Raw genomic sequence first — 7,885 nt, forward strand, 5'->3', positions numbered from 1 at the left:
ATACACTAAATTGCATTTTACACCATAAATTATTCAAATGCACACTTTACACCCTAAACTATGACCCCTATTACACTTTGCACCCCAACCTTAGTTAAATTGTTAAGTTAGACAAAAATTAATAATACACGACTTGCACATGATTTTTGCTTAGGTAAGACACTTAAAGACTAAAACACCATTTTCACAAACAATTAAAAACAAAAGCATTTTTCTTCCCAGCTCTTTCTTTCTATGGCATGATTAATTTTAATAACAAGTCCAGGAAAGCATCATCTGGGTCATAAATTCGAGGGTTGCGCTCAACTATATAAGGGTTGCCATAGTACTTATCACTGATTGTAGTGTGGTGGTTTTCCTTATAGTGTGGTTGTAAGATTATTGCTCTTAACATCTTCAAAAGTAGTGTGGTTGGTCTCCCTAAAAGAGCTTTTAATTCTTTATTTCATTTTGTGTTTTCTTGCTTTATTCTTTTTAATAAAGTCCATAAGACTAATAGCTCAAAAGAGTGTATTTTTCTTAAATAGTGCAATGGTCCTAAACCTGGTTCTTGTGGTTGGATTGGAAGAAAAGAAGCTAGAGAGGCAAACGTGAGACAGAGCTAGAAGAAGATGAGACAAAGCTAGAACGTGAGATAGAGTAGGAAGAAGATGAGATAGAGCTTGAGAAAAGCGTTGATGAATGTTGATTTGTTTCTCTTTCTGCTCTAGCCTCTAGTTGATTATTCCTCTAATTGAGGAGATGCCTGAGAGGAATACTGCTACATGGAACACTATGATTGATGGATATGCAAGAATGGGGAATTTCGATTCTGCAGAGTTGTTATTCAATCAGATGTCTGTAAGGGATATAATCTCATGGACAACCATGATCACTTGCTATTCTCAGCACCAGAAATTTAGAGAAGCATTAGCAATATTTAATGAAATGACGAGTAATGGGATTCATCCTGAGGAAGTGACCATGGCAACTTTGATATCAGCTTGTGCCCATCTTGGAGCCCTTGATTTAGGAAAGGAAATTCATCTTTATATATTGCAGAATGGATTTGATGTTGATGTTTATATTGGGTCTGCGCGTATTGATATGTATGCCAAGTGTGGGAGCTTAGATAGGTCACTTTCAGTGTTCTTCAAGTTGCGGGAGAAAAACTTGTTTTGTTGGAATTAAGTTATAGACGGGCTTGCAGTTCATGGGTATGCAGATGAAGCTCTAAAGATGTTTAGGGGAATGGAGAGGGAGAAGATCAAACCTAATGGAATTACTTTTGTTAGTGTTCTAAGTGCCTGCACTCATGCAGGACTTGTTGAAGAAGGCCAAAGGATGTTTTTGAGCATGGCAGATGATTACTCAATCCTTCCTGGAGTTGGACACTATGGATGTATGGTTGATCTATTGAGCAAAGCAGGCCTGCTTAAAGATGCACTAGAGTTGATAAGAAGCATGAAAGTTGAACCAAACAACATTATATGGGGGGCCTTGTTAGGTGGGTGCTAGCTCCACAGAAACTTGGAGATTGCTCTAGTTGCTGTTAAGGAACTGATGGCTTTGGAGCCAAACAACAGTGGCCATTACAATCTTCTGGTTAACATGTATGCTGAAGTGAATAGATGGGGTGAGGTTGGAAAAATCCGGGCAGCCATGAAGAATATAGGAGTGGAAAAGAAATGTCTTGGATCCAGTTGGATTGAAATGGAAAGGAAGATTTATCAGTTTGCAGCATCTGATAATTCTCACCCAGCTTCTAGTGAAATTTGCCTATTGCTGGCTAAATTAGGTGGGCAACTAAAGCTAGCTAGCTATGTACCTGAACTAATTTGGAGGGATTTAGCGTGAGCTGCCTACACCTTTTGGGGCATATGTAACATATTATTCTTTGGGGTTCTTTACATAGTCATCCCCACTCAATTTGTTGGTAAGAATTGACCATAATCATTGGAAAATATAAAAAGAAGCTGAATGGTTTCTTTGCCAACATATAAACAAAAGCGAAGAGAAAAAGATTAAATTACCAACCAGGAAATTTTCTCCAAAAACATTCTCAATTGATACAATCTAACGCTAATCTGATATGAACAGATATGAATATATGATCAAGTCAGCGTATGGTTTTTGGGGTTTGACATGCAGGACACCCATAGACAATTGAACTCCAGGCACCTGCATCATTTGCTCAATTATATGGACTCTTCTAGACTAAAATCATACCAGAGCTTTTAAAAGGGGCAACTGATCTTGCAGGTTTTGAACGAAGCAGCACTGTTTTGTTATAGATAAACATATACTTGTTATTAATTCAAATCAAACTTCACATCAGGATCAACATCTTTTTGTGTAATAATTCAAATTGAACTTCACATCAAGATCAATATCTGTTTGTGCAGTAAATCTGGAAGTGGGTTTACAACATATTATATAAAGTTTAACTGTAGAATTATTTGTAACGTAAGGCTACAATCTTACTCAATAAAATAAACATTATTACATATTTTGAAAATCTAATCGATGAATTGCATGTTCTTTACGTTTTTAAGTCTTAATGCACATGTTAAGTTTTATATCAATCGGATATTATTTACTATATAATTTATAATTTTATATTTTATTTACATCATTTTAAACTATAAAAAGTTACAATTTAAAAAATTTAATGATGATATAATTATTGATTTTTAATTTTCTAAAAAATTGGTAAGTATGGAGGATATAAGAAGAAAATGTAAATTCAAAGGTGAATTTGTCAAAATTCACTCTCAATAAAAAGATATTAAATAAAGCTGTAGCCTTAAACCAAAACCAATATTATAGCTAAACTTTGTCTTTACCAATATTGTCTCATCACAGAAAGGCTATTTCCCCTCATCTTAATTTATAGATAGAATAATCCATATCAGGATGTCATCTTTTCTCACTATGAACCTAATTCATTCGGACAAAATGGGCTTCTGCCCTTTTTGAGCAAATTAATTAGCCTTTTGTCCTTCTTCCCAAACTAAATAGAGAAATGCCCTTCTTTTGAAAATCGAGTTAAAAAAAAAAAAAAAAATTCTGGAGCCCTATAGTGACGTTTTTAAGAACCTATAGTGACGTTTTAAGAACCTATAGTGACGTTTTGTAACTTGATATCCATAAAATCGAGTTATAGGCAATGAAACGATTATCCTATAGGTTACTATAGGTCTTTAAAAACGTCACTATAGGTCTTTAAAAATGTCACTATAGGGCTCCAGAATTTTTTTTTTTTAAACTCGATTTTCAAAAGAGGGGCATTTCTCTATTTAAAAACGAGTTATCAAGTTAAAACGTTACTATAGGTCTTTAAAAACGTCACTATAGGGCTTAAATCGATTTTGAAAAACTCGATTTTCAAAAGAGGGGCATTTTCCTATTTAGTTTGGGAAGAAGGGTAAAAAGCTAATTAATTTTCCCAAAAAGGGCAAAAGCCCATTTTGTCCTAATTCATTCATAATAAATATGAATTTAGGTTGTTTAGTACCAGTTAAAAGAAATTCCTCAGATGAGGCCGAGGACATATCCTTATGTTTCTGTTGGTGAACCTAATAGAACAAACATTGTTGTCATTACTAATTAGTCGCCTCTAGTAAGAATAGTTGCTCCCTACAGCAAAATCTGGAGGTTACAAACCATATTCATGCAATAGATTGGGGAGTTCATGCACACGGTTGCACCAAATGAATTTAAGAATTATTATTTGAGAGGTTCTAGGGTAAAAGTGGTGCTTATTGAATTCAAATATAAGGCAATTCCCTTTAATAACATATTCCAATTTCAATCAATAAAATAAAGCAAGGTTGATTTTTTCAAGATAATATTTCAATCGAACTATTCACAACTGAGCATAAGAGTACACTATTCCAAACAGCCACCAATCCACAATTGAAAAACTGGGACACTTGCCAACAAATGAAAAATTAATACAAATTTTTACAATTACAATCTTAGCATTAAGCACACCCTCCAAGCTGTTCCCATCTCCATTCGGTCCAATTCTGGTTCTCTGGTAGACTGGTCCAATCCCTGCCTAAAATTTTCTAGAGCCAGCTTCAGTGGAGTTAAACATGGAGTCAAAGACCTTGTTTAGGCAGTGTGTGATACGGGAAGAGTCTAAATATAATAAGGGTCATGCTAACGAGTGCCTCTAAGACACTTGTTAATAATTCATTTTAGGAAAATTTTGACATCACTTTTATGGAAAATAAAAAAACCTATCAAAACATTAATTACTTTCTTTTTTTTCTTTTCCCATAAAAATTTTCTTTAACTGAATTCTTAACCAGTAACCTAAAGGTATTTGTCAGCATTTCCCATATAATAAAAGTCACTTATTGGTGGGTAAATGAAGAAAGCATCTTTCATCAACCATATATTCATAGCAGAATTTTAATATGATATTGATAATTAATAATTCAATTGTTTTCAGAAAAATTAATAACGACCATTATAGCCATAAATTATATATAGGAGAAAACAATCACTGTTCTTTCACAAATGGATTTCAATGCAAAATGACAAGAACAACACATTGCATGTCGCCTGCATTCTCTAGGCACGTTCTTCTTCCTGCCCTATGCATTTTAAAGAATTAAGTTCTCATTGCTACATTTAAAAGCTAGGACAATGTTCTGCAGATAAAGAAAACGAGAAGATTGTACCAAGAAGAGAATGATCAGATAGAGCTAACACAAATTGTGCCATCATTACAACAAATTTTGCTAATCAAGTTTAAGATGAATAATCAAATTATTAGTCACTGAATCCTAACCCAACAACTCCAGTTGACCAATCAGCCAACCAAAGTTAGTTTCATAGAATAAGACTACGCTAACATAAATTAGTTAGGTCAACTGCTAAAACAGTCTTGCCAGTAGTTTAAAACAGGACTACACTAAAAAAAGAGTATTTCTGTAACTCATATTCTTAGAACTGCCACAAAAATACTACATTACTTTTATTCAAGGTTTGGAAAATACACGTGAAATAAAATGACAAATTACACTCTTAACATGAAATATTTTTTTGCAATGCCATTGCCAACACATGGGAGTTTAAAAGGGCATTTTCATTTTCTGTATAAAGGAAGAGATTGATCAGATAGAGCTAATACATAAAAATGCCATCATGACGGCAATCAAACCAATAGGGAAACAAATATGTCTCAGTCATCATTTCATTCTCCCAACTCCTAAAATCTTAAAAAAAAAAACAACCAAACCCACATTTTATTTTTTAATAAAAATATAGAAAGAAAACAAAATTAAATTGTATATAATATTTGTGTGGAGAAAGAGAACGATCAGCTAGAGCTAATACATGATTGATGCCATCATATCGGCAATCAAACCAATAGGGAAACATATTCCTCATCATCTCGTTCCCCATTCACCACCTCATATTTCTAACATGAAAATTCAAAAACAAAAACCCAGCTCGTAAAATAGATATGGATTTTGAACGGGAATTCCAAGTGATAAGAGAAAAGGGGATGTGTGTAACTGGGTAACAGAACAACGGCGTGCCTGAAAGGCGCCTGTGACTGTGACAGTGATACCCTAAACAAAAGAGAGAGTTATTTATAGGTACAGTACAAGAGTGTGGTCAAATATCATAAACGCCCTTAACTTCAGCTCTGGTTAGCCCTCTGTGAGACTGAGAGACTTTGAGCCGAGGCCATGTTGAATGGGCCCATCATTCAAGCCATCTTCACTTGTTTACGAATATATGGGCCAGCAATATCATATGAACTGTTACTCCTCGGCCTAACCTGAGGAAGTTTTAATCTAAAAATCTACTTCTTTCATGTAATTTATGTGATGTTTTTCCATTCACTTATAAGCTAAACCTGATGTTTTTTCATTCACTTAAAAGCTAGACCATATGAAGGTATCAAGGTAGACCTCGGAAACCCACTCTCTAACAAATTAATTGTATTGGGATGTCATACATAAACTCTCTTCTCTAAGTGCTAAGTTTGTTTCTACTCGCTTACAATTAGTGTCGTCTACGGGAAAGTTACCTTGAATTTTTCCTTGTGGTTTCTTGCGTGGTGGTAAAAATGGCAAACTCCAGGAGAGATGAAATTGGTGCTTATGGTGACAAGAAGGGTGACAGAAAAGAATTTGTAGGTTCACAGCGTGTTGTAGACATCGCATTTTGTATCCCTTACAACTTGGACCCTTATTTCCCAATGATGCTGAAATTCTAAGACTTGAGGTTGGTTTAGGGCCCAATTAGATTACAAATTGACTTGAAAGGTGTTAAAATAGAAAGTATAACTTTTTATGAGCAAATAATTCTATTTTTGGAAAATAAGAGGCCAAGGAAATCCTTGGCTTGTGTACACAGGCCAAAACCTGCGTATGTAGGTCTGATGCATGCGTATATAGGCACGGACTTGCGCATGCAACTAGGGTTTTAGAAACCTATGAAAGGCAAGTTTTTTGCATTAATGTTGAGATTTGGAATGAATCCCACATCGTCTAGGAGCCGTTCCAAACTCCTATTTTCTCACTATATAAAGCCATAACTGGCACCTTTTCAAAAACACACAAAAAATCCTAATGGAAAACCTAAGATTCACTAGAAATAGTGAATCAAAGAGGGCGTTTTTCACAAAACATCCTCAAGTAAATTTTATTTTGATTGTGACCTTTTTTGGTCTTGATCCTCAAGTTTTGAAGTTTACTAATCATTCTTGTTTGATTGTGAATAGATTTGATTGAGGGGAACAGTCAAAATCAAGCTAAAAAAGCTTCTTGTTTGAGGTATGGAGTTCTAAGCTTTTCTTTTTCATTTCTTTATCTTTTTTTGCTTAATCTTTCTATTTTCCTTGTTTCCTTTGTTTCTATATATTATAACATGTTTGTTTAGGGGTTTCCTTTAATTTTATGATTTTATGCACGTTAGTTTACTAGATTTAAGTTCTTCTTTGTTTTCTGTGTTTCTATGTTGATGGGTTAGGGTTTAGGGTGTGTCTACATGCGCATGCTTCTGCATGCATATGCAGGCTCGAAGTATGCGTATGCATACAATTGGCCTGTGTATGTAGGCCTATGTATTTACATGCATACTGTAGATACCGCATTTTGTACCCCTTACAACTCGAGCCTCTCCTCAATGATGTTGAATTCTAAGACCCAAGGTCGGTTAGGGCCCAATCAGATGTCAAATTGACTTGAGAAATATTAAAATGAAAAATATAACTTTTAATGAGCAAATAAATCTATTTTTGGAAAAGTGAGGCCAAGGAAACCCTCGCTATGCGCACACAAGAATTGGCCTGTGCAACTCAGCTTTCTGCATGCACATGCAGGCGCGATCCTGCGCACGCATAGAGAATTCGATAAACTAAACAAGGTAAGTTTTTTGCATTAATGTTGAGGTTTGGAATGAATCCCACATTGTCTGGGAGTCGTTCCAAACCCCTATTTTCACACTATAAGTAGCCTTATTCAAAACACACAGAAAATAGAAAACAAAAACTGTTACCAAACATATCCTAAGATTCACCAGAAATAGTGAATCAAAGAGGGAGTTTTTCACAAAACATCCTCAAGTTAATTTTCTTTTAATTAGGGCATTTTATGGTTTTGATCTTTAAGTTTAATATTACTAATCACTCTTTTTGTTAATTGTGAATAGATTTGACTGAGGAGAACGGTAAAAAATCAAGCTTGAAGAACTTTTGTTCGAGGTATCTAGTCTAAACTTTTCTTTTTCTTTTCTTTTCCTTCTTATGCTTTAATCTTTGTGTTTACTTTCGTTTTCTTGTTGCTATATGTTTTAGTATGTTTATATAGCTTAGGTTTATGTAGTTGTATGTTTTAAAAGCATGTTAGGTTGTTAGAATTCTCATTTTGAAATTCTG

General features: G+C 34.5%; 1 non-coding gene and 3 pseudogenes across 1 annotated transcript; 1 reads left to right on the forward strand and 3 right to left on the reverse strand.

Annotated features, from left to right (window-relative positions):
* The first annotated feature begins 739 nt into the window (after nucleotides 1–739).
* LOC126703545 (pentatricopeptide repeat-containing protein At1g06143-like) lies at nucleotides 740–1,885 on the forward strand (annotated as a pseudogene).
* Nucleotides 1,886–4,681: 2,796 nt separating this feature from the next.
* LOC126704508 (small nucleolar RNA Z102/R77) lies at nucleotides 4,682–4,767 on the reverse strand (annotated as a pseudogene).
* Nucleotides 4,768–5,102: 335 nt separating this feature from the next.
* On the reverse strand, nucleotides 5,103–5,194 carry LOC126704506 (small nucleolar RNA Z102/R77). The gene has a single exon (XR_007648216.1). It is a non-coding gene; the product is annotated as a small nucleolar RNA Z102/R77 (small nucleolar RNA).
* A 114-nt stretch (nucleotides 5,195–5,308) lies between these two features.
* LOC126704505 (small nucleolar RNA Z102/R77) lies at nucleotides 5,309–5,395 on the reverse strand (annotated as a pseudogene).
* Nucleotides 5,396–7,885: the final 2,490 nt, after the last annotated feature.

This window comes from Quercus robur, chromosome 10, assembly GCF_932294415.1.
Source record: "Quercus robur chromosome 10, dhQueRobu3.1, whole genome shotgun sequence".
NCBI classification, from domain to species: Eukaryota; Viridiplantae; Streptophyta; class Magnoliopsida; order Fagales; family Fagaceae; genus Quercus; species Quercus robur.